General features: G+C 58.5%; 1 long non-coding RNA gene across 1 annotated transcript; it reads left to right on the forward strand.

Moving 5' to 3' along the window:
* The first annotated feature begins 9,521 nt into the window (after positions 1-9,521).
* Positions 9,522-16,558, forward strand: LOC133250560 (uncharacterized). The gene is made up of 2 exons (XR_009737349.1): positions 9,522-9,973; positions 15,272-16,558. It is a non-coding gene; the product is annotated as an uncharacterized LOC133250560 (long non-coding RNA).
* Positions 16,559-17,221: the final 663 nt, after the last annotated feature.

Genomic DNA, 17,221 nt, shown 5'->3' on the forward strand with positions numbered 1-17,221 from the left:
TAAAACAATTTTTAGTAGCCCCATTACCGGTTTGCTTGTTTTTGTTTGGGGGGGGGGTCTTATGGCCACAGTGAGTGGCATGTGGCATCTTAGTTCCCCATCCTGGTATGGAACCAGTATCCCCTGCAGTGGAAGCTCAGAATCTTAGCTGCTAGACCACCAGAAAAGTCCCCTAGTAGCCTCATTACAAAAAGTAAAAAGAAACAGGTGAAATGAATGTTGATAATATATGCAATTTAACCTGACATATGCAAAATAGCATGGTTTCAACATGTAATCAAGATTTTTTAAAAAAATTCTTGAGATATTTCACATTCCTGAAAACAAGCTTTATATTTACAACATATCTCAGTCTGGAATAGCCAGGTTTCAGCTGCCCAGTAGCCAAGTGACAAGTGGCAACCTCACTGGTAAAGCACAAATCTAGACAGGACTCAATTTTGCCCTCTGATGACTCACCTCACTCACATTTCCCTAATCCCCACCCTATCAAACCCTGTCTATTATTTGATTTCCCACACAAAAGTGTGTACATGAATGTTCATAGCAACATTATTCTTGTTTGCTAAAAAGTGAAAAACACCCAAATGTCCATTAACTGATGAATGGATTTTAAAAAATGTGGCGTATCTATACCACATATGATTTAGCAATCAATAGGAATGAAGTTGCGATACATGCCACAACTTGAGCACATCTTGAAAAGTGAATGAAGCTAGTCATTAAGTCACATTGTATGAGTCCATTCGTATATAGAGACAGAAAGGAGTGTGGGGGTACAGTGGGTGGGGGAGATGGGGGCATCTGGGGAGTGATCGCGTATGGGTACTGAGTTTCTTTGGGGGGTTAATGAAAATGTGAAAGTTACACAATTCTATGAATATACTAAAAACATTGAATTATTTACTTTAAATAGGTTCGTTGGGGACTGCTCTGGCAGATCAGTGGTTTGAGACTCCATGCTTCCACTGCAGGGGGTGTGGGTTCAATCTCTGATTGGGGAACAAAGATCCTGCAAACCAAACATTGTGGCCAAAAAAATAATAAAAATTGTACATAAAAAAGGTTAATTTATGATACATGAATTTTATATCAATAAAGTTGTTATAAAAAATATTTAATCTTGATGTTTTAGTAAGTAGGTGGCATTACTGGTAAAGAACCTGCTTGCCAGTGCAGGAGACATAAGAGATGTGTGTTCAGTCCCTGGGTTGGGAAGATCCTCTGGAGGAGGGCACAGCAACCCACTCCAGTATTCTTGCCTGGAGAATCTCCATGGACAGAGGAGCCTGCCAGACTACAGTCCAAGGGGTGGCAAAGAGTCGGACACGACTGAGCAACTGAGCACCCACACACTGAGTAAAGTTTTGGTGTCCCCATAAATTTTGCCTTCAGTGGATCTCTGCTCTCAGCCTAGTCCAGGCCCTGCTGTCCTTCCCACACCAAGCTTAAGAAGGACAACTGGGACTTCCCTGGCCATTCAGTGGTTAAGACTTTGCACTTCCTCTGCAGGAGGGGCAGGTTCAATCCCTGGTCTGGGAACTAAGACCCTGGATGCTACACTATGTGGCCAAACCCCACCCTCCCACCCCCCTACCACACCCGCCCCCCCCAAAAAAACACAGAGGGACTGCAAGGAGAGGATGCCTAGGTGGAGGGCTAGCAAAGTCAGGGAGATATGCTGAGACGTTTCGCCAGTACCCTTGTTTCCTACCAAAGTCATGGGCTTCCTGAGTTGCAGGCTCTCCCGGGGTGGGAAGAATGATGTCTTCAAAGCCTGATTCCAAGGGCCCTGGCCTACACGCCCAACCAGACAGCCTGACTCAACTTTACCCACTGTATGCGTGTGACCCTCCACTGTCCCCCTAATGACTCAGGCAACCTAAAAGCCCCCTCTCTGGGAACGCTCTGCTGCCCACGGTGACTCTTCACAGACATTGCAGAAGCAAGCTGGCGCCTCCCCGGCCTAGGCGGGGGTCCTGGGGGCAGCCCACTAGGGCCTTGGCCCCACAGCACAGTCTCCCCCAGAGGGCCCAGAGTCTGGGGGAGGGGGGTGGGGAACTTTCTCAAAGGGCCTTTGTGGGAGCGGCTGGGACGCTGGGGTGGGGGGGCTGCCGGGGGACCACGCCCTGCGTGAGTCACTCCTCATTGCTGGGCAGTGACTCACGCTCAGGCCTCCCTCCTGCCCCCTTGCAGCAGGTGCTGCCAGCGCCAACTTCAGGATTGGGGCCCCAGCAGCCAGGTTCATGGCACCCTACCCTGGGCCTGTGATTCACACTCATTTATTTCCAGGGGCGCCTACCCTCCCCTCTCTACATGGTTCGGACCACGAAGAAAACTTCCCACAGTCCCTCTGGTCCTTGGTGGGGCGGAGGGCAGACCCCTGGTACTAAGATACGCCAGCTATTGTCTCACTACTGATTCGTGGAATCTCCAAACCACCGGAGAGGTGAGACGTCCTTGCTACTTTAACAGATGGGGAAACTGAGTCTCGGTGAGATTATGAAGTTTGCTCAAAGATACAAGATCAAACCGAGTCAGAGCACAAAGTGATGCCCGACAGTGTAAATATGTAATGACCCCAGCTGCTTTGTAGCCCAGTAATGGGTTACTGCAGCCTGTAATGTGGCGTCCATTTTACTGATGACCAAACTGAGGCAAGGAGCGCCTAAGTCACACCCGAGAGTGAGAGGCTGGGCAGAAATTCGAACCGATGTCGGCAGCTGGGGCTTGTTCTGCCACTTCCCAGCCGGCCTTGGGCACCCACTTGGAGGCTGGGGCGCCCCCGCCGCCCGGCCCCTCCAGCCGCCGGGGCCAGCCTGGGCCGGGCCGCCCGCCAGGCTGCCGGGCGCCGCGCCCGCCAGCATCACGCCGCTGTGAGTCACCCCGCGCGCCGGCCCCGCCCCCCGCGCCAACAAACAGCGCGTTACCCGGCAACTGCCGCCGGTTCCGCCCCGGGTCTGCGCTCGAGGACACGGGTTCGAGCCTCTAGCCGGGTGGGAGCTGTGAGAGGCTCCGGGACCCGGTGGCTTTATTCAGACTAGGGATTCAGATCAGGTCTACAGTCCTGGTTGACACAGAGATGAGGGCGAAGGAGTTGGTGGTTCACTGGCAGCGGGATTGGGGATGGGGGAGAACAGAGGGTCCTCAAACAGACCTGTCTCTGGTTCTCAGGAGGCCGATACCAGAGCCAGGGGATGGCACTAGGGACTCTCTGTGGGGTGAGACGAACCCTGAGAAGTTAGGTTAGAGCTACTGTCAAGAGGTCGAAGCCATTTTCCTATAGGGATTTGGGGAGCCGATCTGGGGGTGGGGGTCAGGAGGGCTGTGATCATGGCTTCTGACTTTTCACCATCCGCCCCCCCCCCCCCCCCACCGAGTAGCTAACAGTGAGCACGTTCTATGTTCCAAGCTGTGTTCTACACGCGTGCTCAGTCGTTCAGTGGTGTCTGACTTTTTGTGATTCCATGGACTATAGCCCTCCAGGCTCCTCTGTCCATGGAATTTTCCAAGCAAGGATACTGGAGTAGATTGCCATTTCTTCCTCCAGGGTATCTTCCTGACCCAGGGATGGAACTGGTGTCTCTTGCATCTCCTGCATTGGCAGGTAGGTTCTTTACCACTATGGACATTATCTAATGTTCACAATAGCCCTCTGACAGTCCACTGGTATTCCCATTTGACACACGGGGAAACTGAGTCACAGAGAGGCACAATCCTTCGCCAGAGGAGGCAGGACACCAAACTTGAAACCAGGCAGGGTGACTTGGGCTCCTACGCTCCTCTCAGGGGGGTGCATGCCTCCTCTTGGGGGCGGTTGTATCTGTGGGAGTTTCCAGCAAGGCTATGAATCCACACTGGAGCTTAGATGGGCCAGGTAGGCTCCTTGGGGCTGTTGATGCAAGGCTGTGCCAGGTGCCCTCCCAGGCTTCCAGGCTACTTGAGGGCAGGAGAGAGTCCCCCAAGAGCCAGCATCACTTAACTCTAGGCGCCCAGGACCCATACTAGCCGCCATCCAGCTGCCCACAGGACCCCTAAGGGGGCTGCTTGAGGGGTTTCCTAGGGCCTGGATCCCATGGGGTGGGGAAGAGAGTAGGTAACAACACTGAGGCCAGGTGGACAGGTACATCCCCCACCCCCAACCCCAGTTACCTTTATTTTCTTGACTGTATCATTCAAATGGTTGACTGGGGAGACAGAAGTGTTTAGAGTCAGAGTATAAAGTCAGAGGGTCATGGCAGGAGGTGAGGAAGGGTTCCTGGAGGAGGTGGTGGCCTAGGATCTAAACAAGTTGGCAGTTGACAGGTTGGTGTGAAAGGCAGGTTGGAAAGAAGGTGGGAACCTGACAAGCAAGGTCTTGTAGGTGACAAGGGGGACCACAGAGGAACTTTTGCAGTGGACGGTAGGGAAATGTGATTGGATTTAATTGGCTCTCTCTGGAGAATGGATGGAGTAAGTAAGGCTGGAAGCAAGGAGACAAGGGAGACCAGAGTTGGAGTGGTTTCATGCCAGAGATGATGGCTCAGAAATACAGTTGCCAGATTTAGCAAATAAAAATACAGGAGATCCAGATAGATTTGATTTTCAGTTATAGAGCAAGTAAAAAAAAATTTTTTTAATAGAAAGATGGCCCAACTAACTATTGCATAGGACATACTGATATGAAATGATTTAAATAAAATCAGATTTAATTGGGTGTCCTGTATTTTATCTGGCAAGAGTACTTGAGGGTCTTAGGGGACTCTGGGCATGGGGAAATAATATAACAAAGATGAAGCAAATACCCTTTGAAGTAGGTACTACTATCATCCCTGCTCTACAGACAGGTAAACCGAGGCCCAGAGGTTTTTGGTTTTTTGTTTTTTTTCCCCTCTCCCTGTATGGTTGGGTAGCATCACTGACATGAGTTTGAGTAAACTCCTGGAGTTGGTGATGGACAGGGAAGCCTGGTGTGCTGCAGTTCATGGGGTTGCAAAGAGTCGGACACGACTGAGCAACTGGACTGAACTGAACTGAACATATCTATACAGTTAATAAGTGGGTGACCCCCAGTTGGAACCTAAGATGTTGCTTACAGTTCTGCGGCGGAATAGAGGTGACCTGTAATGGGGTAGGGGATGGGACTCAGGCCAGAGTTTCTTCTGTTTCTTGGTGGCCCAGGTGAGGGCCTTCTTAAGGCAATAGACTCCTCAGCCCTCTTGCATCCTGGGATCTGTGCCACCTCCTTTGCGCCCCTCCTCCCAGGACACCGAGGCAGTGGGAGGGACGGGAGTCGGCCTCAGGGGGGCTCCTCTCCCCCGCTGCGGCTGGGCCTCGGCCTCCTCCAAGCCAGGAGGATCCGCCGTCTGTGCCCGCCGGCAGGAGGAGGGGGAGGGTTATTTTTACCTCCCTCCAGGCAGCCAGGGCGACAGGAAGTGAGCGCGCAGCCCGCCAGATGTGGGGAGCCAGGCAGCTGGGAGCAGCCACAGCTGGACTGGCCGCCGGCTGGGGGTTGGTGGGGCGGGAGGCAGGGTGTGCAGAGGGCGGAGCGCAGGCCTCAGGTCCCTCCTTTGTTCCCCCGCCGCCCCAGCCTCCCTTCTGAGGTCCCCCGTCCTCATCTCGGCGGTGACCCCGCTGTCCCTCGTCTGTGCACCAGTGCCCCGGGTGCTCGTGGGCTCTCGGGACCCGGTCGGGGAGGGGACCCTCCTCCTCGCCCTGGGGAACCCCCCCTGGTCCCAGCAGAATGAGGAGTGGGAGGGGGAGACAGCCCCTCTCCGGCCCCGCCTGCCACCGCCATTGTTTACCCGTCTGCTGCCTCCTAGGAAACTTAACCCGCCCGCGGTAATTTTATTTGGGAACTTCGGGCAGTTGCCATAGCAACCCCCAGTGACGTCAGAGGGGCTGGGGCCCGAAATCCCCGGGAAAAAGGGGGGGGGGTGAGATGGGGGGAGACCCCCAGGAGGGCCCCTCCTTAACCCTGCGCCTGCCGGGCCCCAGTCAGAGGGGAGAAGGCAGCCTTCTGTGACACTTCTGGGGCACCCCCATTCTGGCCCGGTGCCAAGACAGGGTGGCCCGCCAGACCCTGATGTCATCTGGTGCTGGGTAGGTGGTGAATCAGTTCCCGGGTGGGGGCTGGGCTAGGCCTGGGGGGCTATTCCTATCTGACTCACCCCTCCCCTGCCCCAGGAGCTGGCAGGTATCCTGATGGACCCTGCCCTGGGGATTTCAGGCCCCCGGCTGGGGGACCCCATAGGTCCCGGGGGCCTCTCTGGCCCTCTGAACTGGTGGATAGACCAGAGCTTTCCTGCTGCTCCCAATGCCAATTTGGGGCAGTTGAATGAAAGGGTTAGTGGCAGGGAACTGGGTCCACTGCATAATGTCCTCCGGATGTGGGGAGTGACTAGTGCCCTAGTGAGGGGGCAGGTGGTGGGATCCCAGCTCAGTCCATAACACAGCCTGTCACCAGGGTGACAGGAGGCAGGGGCCCTGACTGGCAAGGAGGAGCGCAGCGCCAGCCGGAGGCTGGGCTGGGAGGAGCCACTCTAACCACAGTGACGTGGGACTTCCTCGGCAGGGCTTGTTTGATGTCTCTGTGTGCCGCGTTGCCATGGGGCCCGGCAGGCGGCCCTGCATATGAGCCAGGGTGACCTACAGGGCCACTGAGTCTGTCAGGATCCCTTGACCCATCCTCCCCATCCCAGGTCTGAATGGCTACGTAAAGTGGTGTACCTATGTCCTTAATGCTTGTCCAGCTTTTACCCTGCCTCAAGCCCTGGGCTGGGACAAAGTGCAGCTCATCTCAGAGTCTCTTAACAACCCTAAAAATTACATTTTCAGGTCCATTCCACGAATGAAGAAACTGGAGCTCAGAGAGGTGTGATCACTTAGCAAAAGTTATTCAGCTAGGAATTGGGGAGCAAGAATTGGAAACTCAGTTCTGCCACTCTGCTCCCCTCCCCACTCTACCACACTGGTTCCTTGCCGTTTCTCAAATACACCAGGAACTTCCTGCCTCAGGGCCTTTGTACTGGCTGTTCCCTCTCTACCGAAACTCTGTTCCTCTAGCTGTCTGCGTGGCTTCTCCCCACCTCTTATAATCTTTGTTCAAATGTCACCTCCTCCTTCTCAGGGTAGCCTTTCTTGATCTGGCCCCCAACCCCTCACTCCTCATCTCCCTGCATACTAAGTCGTTTCAATTGTGTCAGACTCTGCGACCTATGGACTGTAGCCTACCAGCCTCCTCTGTTCATGGGGTTCTCCAGGCAAGAATACTGGAATGGGTTGCCATTTTCTCCTCCAGGGGATCTTTGCAACCCACGGATCCAACCTGCGTCTCTTATATCTCCTGCATTGGCAGGCAGGTTCTTTACTATTAGTGCACCTGGGAAGCCCCTTCCCCTCATCTTCTTAGCCTCCTTCTAGTCTCCCCTAATACATACCACCCAACACATTCTATATCTTTATACCTGTCTGTTTACTGCCTGTATTTCCCCCATTGATGTGGACTCCATGAGGGCAGGGTTTTTTTTCTGGCTTGTTCTCTGCTATGTCCCCAGTGCCCAGAACAGCACCTGGCACCCAGCAGGCACTCAATGAATGTTTGAAGAATGAACAAATGGGTGTGTGTGTGCCCTGTGCCACTTGACCGCTTGGCCTGGTCTCACCCTGGCCCTGTCCTCTCACCCGTCCCCGTCATTACAAAGAATCAGTTGGCCGGTTTGGAGAGCTCTGATCCCTCTTGGCTGCTGTCCCTGGGTAAATTGGCCAGCTTAGGACCAGGGTGGAGGGGGTTGGTGGGGGCAAATGTTCAGAATCCAGATGGAGGGCTGAGGACACTGGGAAGACCCTCCCAAGTTTGGGCTGAGGGATGCTGAGCTGCTGTGGCCCAAACTACATGCAGGGTAATGGCAGAAGGCACAGTTGGCATAGTTATCCCTGGAGGCCAGCCTGGAGCAGGCATTTCCCCCACATGTATGCCTGATTGGATTAATAAGAATAGGAGGATGGTTCTCGATGGAGACCTTGTCCCAGGGCATGAAAGGGCATGAAGGGAGTGTTCTGGAGAGGTGGTGTGGAGGAGGTGCCCTATTGTAATTTGGTCACTTTATACTTCTAGAATGGGTTGTGTGTGTGTGTGTGTGCAAGCACGCACATGCACGAATGTGTCCACAGTAAGACCCTGGACCCTGGGAACTCCATTCCCCTGTTTGTAGCTGCTCAGGAGGTCCTGTGGTGAGTGCCCCACCCCCTCAGGGCCCCGCCCTGAGTTGGGGAATTCTGTGCCACCCCAAATCTTCCCCTGGGGCCCCACAGGCAGCTCTGCCCCCTCCTGCCCCAACCTGCCAGATCCTGCAGCCTGGGCCAGCCTGCCCCTTGGGCCCCACAGAGAAGACAGACCCGGGAGCCCCCAGGGCTGGGCCCCATGGGATAGTAGCTAGGTGTGGCTTCTGCTCCTCTCTCCCCAATCCCACTGAGATCCAAAGTGGGGAACCTGTTGAGCTGAACGGGGGAAATGAGGGAGCCTGGAAGAATTCTGGGGGAGCGAGGTGACCCACAAGGCATCCAACCAGCCCTTCCAGTCTTCTGTCTGGGCCCTCCTGCTGGGTACCCTCCTATCCCAGCTTTAGTCTTACTGCCCAGGAGGTGGGTTATGAAGAATCTGAGCACCCCCCCCCCACCAAGCCCCAATTATATGACTTTGGAAATATTGGAGGTGGATGGGAGGAAACCTGTCTCCCAAAGCAGTGCCCACACAGGTCTGGGAAGGGTCCTCAAGCCATAGAACCTTGCTGCGGCATCATGGTGGTGGTGATGGTGGTCTGCGGGCCACTGACTCCCATCCCATCTTGGAGAGGGCAAAGTGGCATCCGGGCCTGCCCAAGGAGGCTGGCTTGGCGGCACAGGGCACCCCGCCCCTCCTTCGCTGAGTTTTGTTCCCGGCCCCCCACCTGGGCACTGGGCCAGGCCCCAAGGCAGGGCCCCGTACTGGTGAACAATGCCTCCGTGTTCCTCCTCCCGGTTGAGGGGAGGTCCGCGGAGGATGAGGTGGGACAGACAGGCTCGCAGGGAAGGCGGGAGGGATGCAGGGAGGGGCTCTCTCTCAGGGATACTCCAGGAGCTGGGAGTTTCCCAGAGGCCCTGGGTAGATGGGGGGTGGGGATGCCGGGAAGCCTGGCGGGGAGGGGCGGGGGGAGGGGACCTAGACCAGGGACCACCTGGACTGGGGTCAGCAGGTCTTCAATGGCAGCAGGAGAGGGTTGGGTGGGATAAAAGGAGGGACTTCCTGAGGCTAAAGAACGCACTGTGTAAATGCATAGAGTGGGGATTCGTAATTGGCCGAACCCCAGAATTCCCCGGGCCCATGCCCCCCAGGGCAGGGAGGGGTCTACAGTGGCAGTGTGGCACTGTGCCCCCACCATCTACCCTCTCCTTGTCCATGGCCTCCTGGGTTTCTCTCCGGGCGCAGGGGAGCAGAACTTAGGCCAAGAGGGGTTTCGGGTGCGATATGGATTAGGAACCACCGCCTCCCCACCTCCCCCCCCCCGCCGCCAACATCTCAGCAGGAAGGGCGTTCGTTGAAGAACTGGGGCTGGATCCCCGAGCCCAGGACCCAGAGGGGGAAGCTGAGCTAAGTCTCAGGCTCAGGAAGAGTTGGGACAAGGGAGGGAAAAGTTAGGGCTGAGTTGGGGACGGGACCGAGTTGGGGGACCTGAGAGAGAAAGTGGGGGCGGACCGGCTCCGGGGGCACATGACGGCGGCGCCCGCCCCGCCCCGCGCCCGCCCCCGCCCCCTGCCCGGCCCGGGAGGGGAGGAGACGAGGAGGTTTTAAAAGCGATTCGGCCCCGCGGCGGGCCGGCCAGTGAGTGGGATGGAGCGCGGCCGGCGACCGCCCCCGGCCCCTCTCGGGCCCGCCGCCCGCCTGCCCGGCCGGGTGTCGGCCGGCCGGGCCGGGGCGGCGGCCGGAGCCCCGAGTGCCGGCTCCCCTCCCCCGCGGGTGAGTCGGGGAAGCAACCGGGAGGGAGACTGCGGCGCCGTGGTGGCGGCGACAACTTTTCCGCGCTGGACTCGTGGGCGGAGTGGGGGGTGCGCCTGGCGGGTCCCCCACCCCTGGGCGAGGGGGAGGGCGCCGCCCCGCCGCCGGTGGTTGAGGGGACGGCGGGGCCGGTCTGATGGTGGCGGCCGCGGAGTCCCGCGGCGCCCCCTGCGGAGCTGGGAAAGGGCGGCCCACCTCTACCCCGTCCCCAAGGGCCCTCCGCGGCCTCCCCAGCCACTCCCCCGACCCAGGAGATTCGTGAGAGCGTGCTGGGGAGGGCGGGTCCCAACGCGAATCGGGGCAGGTCAAGGTGGGTCGGAGTTGGGCGCAGGGTGGGAGAGTATGCGCCCCCCTCGGGGTGGAGGGAATGGACATGGTGTCTTGGCCCCGGGAGTGGGAAGGTAGGTGCCTGTCTGGACTGTGTAAGTGAGGATCTCCCAGAGTTCTGTGGATGCGGGTGGAGGACAGTGCTTCAAGTTCTTGACATGTCAGCCAGTGTGGGGGTGGGGAGGCCCTCCAGAGGAGAGAAGTGGGGACCCAGCAGTCCAACCTGGGTTTAAAAGAGGACTAGGGGGACCCCTCTCCTCCCTTCTCACTCCTTCTGGCCCAACTAAGAAGACTCATTCATAGAAAGGGGGCCCACATCTGGGAGATTCCTGGAGGGCTGACTCCTCTGCCCTGTGTAGCTTGGGGTTCCCGTGCCCTTGGGGTGCAAAAAGAGGGTGAAAGGGCTCAGACTGAACCTGGACCCCCTTCATCCTAGCGCCAGACTGACCTCTGCCCCCAGTGCTGGGCTCCACGGCTACCAAAGCCCCTCAGCCCTACACTGCCTGTCGGGTGCAAGCCAGCCAGGCCCAGACCCAGTGGCTTCCTGAATGTCTTGGAGGTGCGGTTGGCTGTGTCACCTATCCTTTCTGCCCCAGCCCCAACCAACTGCCTGCTCCTGATGGGTGGTCTTTGAGGGGGAAGCTGGGACCCTTGGCATAAGGGTGTTCTCTGGCAGCCCTGCTGATGCCAGCCTGAGCCGGAGGGCAGTCCCCAACAGGTGCCCGAGCTTAGAGGCGAGGTGATGGAGGGCACACCCTGTCCGCTCACCCACGCACCGTGCCTGGGCCAGCCCATGCGCATGTGTTCACATGCCGCCGTCCTGGGAAGGCACGGGCCCTAGGGCTCTGTGCCAGCTCTCTTCTAGCGCCCCAGGGGCACCCACTGCCCTCTGTCCTTGCAGGATGTCCTCTGGGAGCTCCCTCAAGACCCCAGTGGGCAAGTCTTGTCTCTATGGATCTGGAGGGGGCCCCTAACATAGCTGCTGACCTGGCTCTGGGTTGGCACGCGGAGCACATGCGTGACAGGGCGTGTCCAGGGGGGTCGGGCCTGTCTGTGCCGGCCCGGCCTCTGACTCTCCGCAGACCCTTGCTCAGTGGAAAGAAACAACAGGGACGGATGCTCCAAGGGTCCTCCGCGGGACCCCCCCACCAACCCCTACCTGTTGCAAGTGAAGGCCAGATGTATGCGGGCCGCAGCTGCAGGGAAGACCCCTGGCCCCCTGGAAGTCTGAGGAACACTGGCCCAAAGAGTACAGTGGGAGGATCTGCTCACCAAGGGCCTAGGTGATTCTTTGATATACCATAAGATTTTTCAGCGTTTGCCCTTTACCTTGGGAAGCTGGGTGGGGGAGTCAGTTCGAAGCGAAGGACGCTGCCAGGAACCCTGGGCGGTCCGGAGAAAATTCCTTCCGGCCCCTCTCTCGGCTGGCTGGCCAGCCCTTTCCCGCTCTGCGTGCACTTGAAGCCAGGATCAGGCCTTGGCTTTTCCTTAGACTTCTCGCATGACCTTGGGCCTGGCTCTGAATCCTCTGGGTCTCAGCTTCTCCATCTGTATATGGGAAGCATTGGGAAAGCGAGCGGAGAGATATGTCCGCTTCCCCTCCCTGTCCAAGGCCCTCGCCTTCAGATCCCTTTAGGGGGCGGCCCTCTGACCACCTTCCCTCCTGCCATCGGGTGTCCTGGGTGATCATGGAAGTGTGTCTGGGGAAGACTGGTCCCCTGGGAAGGACGTACTCGGAAGCCAATGGGTGTGGGCGTGTGAGAATCCTTGGGCAGAGAAGGACGCCGCCATACTGGGCACGGCTGAGTCATGCTCTAGCGGCGCCTTGCCCCAGGGTGCTGGAGCTGGCGCCACCCTGGGTGTGGTCACCAAGCTGTGGCCCTGGGCAGAGCAGGCCTGGGTGGTCTGGGTTGGGGTCCTGGGTTGGGCCAGGGAACCGACTTGGGCGATGCTAAGCCCCTCAGCCTCCTCCTGTCCTTGGTCTGGTGTCAGCGTCCAGGACCGTGGTCACCCACACCTTGGGAATGGTTTGGGGAGCCCAGGAACCTAGAGCTTTGGGCCTGGGAATTGTCAGGGTGCCGTAGGAGGGGGACAGGGCCTGGAAGCCAGCGACTATCCTCGAGGCCAGCGGCCCCCAAAATGCAGGCCAGATGGCTGGGACAGGGACCTGTTTGGGGATAAGGCAGAAGTGAATGTGGTCTAGCATGTACCCCTCAGTAAAGGGCTCACCGTGTGGACGTTAGGGGTCCCCTGGGAATTCTGTGATTGGTCTGAGGGTCATCAGAGTTGAAGGCAGGGGCTGGAGCGTGGTGTGGCTGGGCACCATGGGGGCTGAGATGTGACTTGCACGGTTCCCCTATTTATAACAAGTGATTCACTCCTCACTTACTCACCCCTTCCTGAGCCTGCCCCACTCCCTCAGCCCTGGATGGGCAGTGGGGGCCCACCCACTTGCCAGTGGCCTGCCTTCCTTCAGCTGGGTGCCGACCTCCGAGGGCTGCCCTGTCAGTTGGGCTGGTGGTAATGGTGGCCTCGTTGGGATGGGGGTGACGGGTAAGGGGGCGGGTGGCCCTGGTGGTCAGGCGGCACTTGGCTGGAAGGCCCAGGTTAGCGGCTGGCTCAGGGCCTGGCCCAGGGAGCCTCTGCGGAGAGTCTGGGCCCATTAGGCAAAGCGTTAGTGACAGGCTCGGAGGGCGGGGCCAGCGGCCCTTGGTATTTTCCGATCCCAGCTGCTCTGAGAGGGTGGAAAGTATTTGGGGACCAGGCTTGGGGGCGGCGGCGGCGGTGGTGGTGGCGCCCCCGGCGGAAGCTGCCCCTGATTCATTCTTGGAGCATGGGGTTTGGGGGGGGTGGGTAGGCTTGCGGAGCATGTCTCTCAAGTCCACGCCCTGTCTGCAGAGCAGACTTAGACACCCATCTATCTATCCATCCATGGTGTGACCTGGGGCCTGCCCTACTCTCCTGGCCCAAGGGCCCTCCGCCCGCCCCCCCCCCCCACGCCCCCCGCAGATGCCTCCAGCTGCCAGGAGCTTGTCCTCCCTGGACACTGTCTCCCCTGAGCCTGAGGGGCACGCCTACGGTAATGGGGGTCATCCTGCTCCTGGGCACCTGCCTGGTAGTGCCCCCTCCACTGGAGACCCAGACCTTTTGTGCCTGCAGGGATTGGGGAGTGGCCTTGGCCCCGGCCTGGGGCTCTGTGCAGGGGAAACCCCACAGGAAACGGGCCTGGCCAAATGGCCGCCCTTCCCGTTTCGTCCCTGGGACACGAATGTGCTGTCTCACTTCCGGAGGCGGCCCAGGGAGGCTGGCCGCCCTGCGGGGCCTCGTCTGCTCCCAGTTGGTGCCCCTAGACCTTGAGGAGTCAGGGCTGGGCTGGGGCCCCGCCGTAAAGTGGGTGGCCAGCGTATGTAATGTGTGTATGGCGGGGTTGGCGCAGAACAGGACACCTCCCTCCACCTGTCTCCCGGGGGTGGCCACCCCCTATCATATCTGGGTGCCGAGGTCCTACCCATGTGCAGTTCCTGAATGCCATCCTCCTTCCTGTTTCTGCCTGGGGAATGATGACAGCGTAGCCCCGTCCCAATTATACACAGCACTCAACGAGTTCCTCACCACAGCATTGCCCCTGCTTTGCCAATGGGGAAACGGAGGCCCAGAGAGGTTGAGTTCCCTGCCCAGTGTCGCCCAGCTGGTGCGCTGCAAAGCCAGGGTTCAAATGCAACTGGACTGGCTCCAGAGTTCAGGGCTCCTAGCCACAGGGCTCTCATCCTCCGGGAGGTCTCTGTTTACTGAATACAGGGCTGGCTTCACCGGCTGGTGACCTGTGCGGTTCACAGGGTGTTTCCCCACTGAGAAGGACCCCGAGATTTCATTTTTTTTTTTCCCCACCTGAGTATTCATTTTGCACTGAGTCCCATAAATTCTGTAGGGAGTCCTGGTGCTGGGTAGTTGCTACATACTGTTGGTGAAACCTCACTGTGTTACGTGGTAGAGGCTCTTGGTGCCACTGTACAGATGGAGAGACTGAGGCTTGGATGGTATCTTGGAAACCATGGAGCTGGGATTTGCACCTGGAGCCTGGGTCTGGTGCTCTGGGTGGGTGCGTGCCTGGGGGAAGAGCGGGGCGCCCGCTGTCGGCATCCGCTCTGGTGGGGCGCAGGCTGAGGCCTGGCCGCTGAGGAGACAGGGCCATGGGGGGAGGCCCTAGTGGTTTCCTCCTGCCCTTCAGGCTTCTAGGAAGTGGCGCCAGCTGGGGTGAGATCACTTCCTCAGCCGCCTGCCCGCCACCCCCTCAGCTTCCTCTCCCCATGGCCCCATTTAGCCTGCCCAGGGCTCCGTGTTGCGGGCGGGGGTGGGGGGGTGGGGGCTCGGCCAAGGAAAGGAGGGGAGGCTCACTCTGGGAGTTCCTACAGCCTCCTTGGCCGAAAGTGACCCTCTGGGTATCTCTACCTCTCTGGGTCTGGGAAGCATGGCTGGGGGTGTCCAGCCTGGTGGTATCTTTAGCTGCTGCCGCACCCAGGGATGAGGGAGCCCGGTGGGCTGCCGTCTATGGGGTCGCACAGAGTCGGACACGACTGAAGCGACTTAGCAGCAGCAGCACTTGCAGAAGGGCTTCCCAGGTGGCGCTAGTGGTAAAGAACCCGCCTGCCAATGCAGGAGACAAGAGAACGAGGGTTCGATCCCTGGGTGGCGAAGATCCCCTGGAGGAGGGCATGGCAACCCACTCCAGTATTCTTGCCTGGAGAATCCCAAGGACAGGGGAGCCTGACGGACTACAGTCCATGGGGTCACAAGAGTCAGGCACCACTGAAGCGACAGCATAGACGCACGTGGGGAAAACGGCTTCTCTGCTAGACCTCAAAGGATGGCGGCAAGGGGGGACATGGAGGGCAGGTGTCCTCAAATCTCACGACCTCCTTTCGTCTCTCCTAGGTGCCAGCTGCTGGCCCTGCCCGGCGCCCTGCCCCTTGACCCTGGTGCCATGGCCGGCTGGGGTTCCTGGGGATGGGATTTGCTGCCTGTCACAAATCACATTGCCAGGGATTTCCAACCGACCCTGAGCCCTGTCTCCGGGCCGCCATTGTCACTGCCACTGCTGAGGACGCTGACCCTGGGGATGGGGATGGGGTGGCAGCGAGGCCCCCACTGCTCACATCTGGCCTGGGGAGCAGGGCTTAGCTGCTTGTGAGCAGGTCCACATCAAATCGTGTTCACAGTGGCTAAGTTCCGCCCCCCCAAGGGCCCTGCCGCTGCCTCTGGCCCTGCCACCTCTCCCCCTCTGCTGCCTGGCCAACCTCGGGGCCTCCCTGGGCTCTGCCTCCCGTGCCTACTGAGCTGAAACACAGTTGATTTGTGCACACTGGCTCAGTTCAGCAGGAACAGGAGTCAAGCCCCCTTGGAGTCTGCTGTGGCCCCTGCCCTCCTGGGTGGGCCAGTCGCTGCCCGGGGGGAAGAAATGAGGACCCTGCTGGCCTGGGACCTGGGTCCGGAGGAGGAACCTGGGGATGGGTGGAGCCTGGAATGGGGTGGGTGAACCCAGCTGTTTGCTGCAGGCCCCCTCCTCCAATTTCTGCACTTGGGGACTGCCCCTGCGCCCCCCAGTCCCAACTCAAGACTGGGCTGTGCTCCCAGGGAGGATGAGCAGACAGGCAGGTGGCTGGCTGGCTGGCCTTTCCATGAAGAAAGGAAGCCAGATGTGTCCTTGCCTGGCCGACCCTCGGCCCCTCCTCGTCCAAGCTTGGTGGGGGCTTGGCTGGCCTGCATCTTCCCAGCAGCCAGTTACCAAAGAGGAAGCTGCCTTGGGCCCCCCAGACCGTTAAATGCCAACTCCGGGCTTCCGGAACCAGGCTGGCCTGACCTGAACCTGCCTGGCCCCTTCTCCCTGGGCCCTGTGGCTTCCTAACTTGGGGGGAGGGGCCATGGCACCCTCATGGCACATGGGGTGGGGAATGAGGTCCCTGTGGGCCCAGAGGACGCAAGCAGGCCTGCTCAGTTCTTGGGTGGGTCCAGGGCATGGAAGAGTTAAGACTGTATCCATCATCAGATGGAATAGGGCTCTTCTAGGCGTGAAACTAGGTATGTAGAGTGAAGCCCCCCAAGCTGTCAAGAGTTGGCTCAGTGCCCCTCCTCCATCGAAGCAGCAGCAGACATCAGCTTGGGGAAGTCTCTGCTGTGTCTTGAGCCTGCTGTCCAGTTAAATAAAAGCTTCCCCCTGCCTTATGCCTGGTCTGCTGGTTGTGATGTATTCTATTCTAGTCTGCAACCCTGGAGTCCTGGCTTTTTGTCTGGGGAGGGTTGATGGGTCTGAATTTATTTTCCTGGCCTCCTGGGCTCCTGACCTCACAGGATCCCGAGCCCTACCCTGCCCACTCTGGAGACGATAAAAATTTAGTCATTTGGGTGCCCTTTAGTCATAAAGGGTGCCCTTATCATGGAAAGGTGAACTTGAAGAGTGCCCTGGGGTTCAGGGGTGGGTTAGAGGGACAGACATTCAGGGTTGGTGTGGTAACAAGAACTGGAACCTAGACGGGAGGATGATAAGGAATGCCCCATGTCCAGGGGTGAGGTGGAAGGGAATGGGACCCAATCTAAGCTGGTGGTTGAGGGTGACCCAGAAGAAAACACTGGACATTTGAAGATAACTGGTACCGGAAGGTGTTGATCTAATGACATTTACGGGTGACTTAGACATAAGGGACAACTTGGATTGGGGTTAAGATTTGAGATGTCTGGTATCTGAGAACCGTGATGGGGAAATTATGTGTGTGGGCTCAAGGGGGACATTTGGCTGTGACTGGGACCTGAGTGGCACCCTAGGTGTGTGGGGACATCTGCAGATGATTTGGAGAGCCGAGGGGCACAGTAAGGGGTGCCCCAAAGTCT

The sequence above is a fragment of the Bos javanicus genome, chromosome 7, assembly GCF_032452875.1.
Source record: "Bos javanicus breed banteng chromosome 7, ARS-OSU_banteng_1.0, whole genome shotgun sequence".
NCBI classification, from domain to species: Eukaryota; Metazoa; Chordata; class Mammalia; order Artiodactyla; family Bovidae; genus Bos; species Bos javanicus.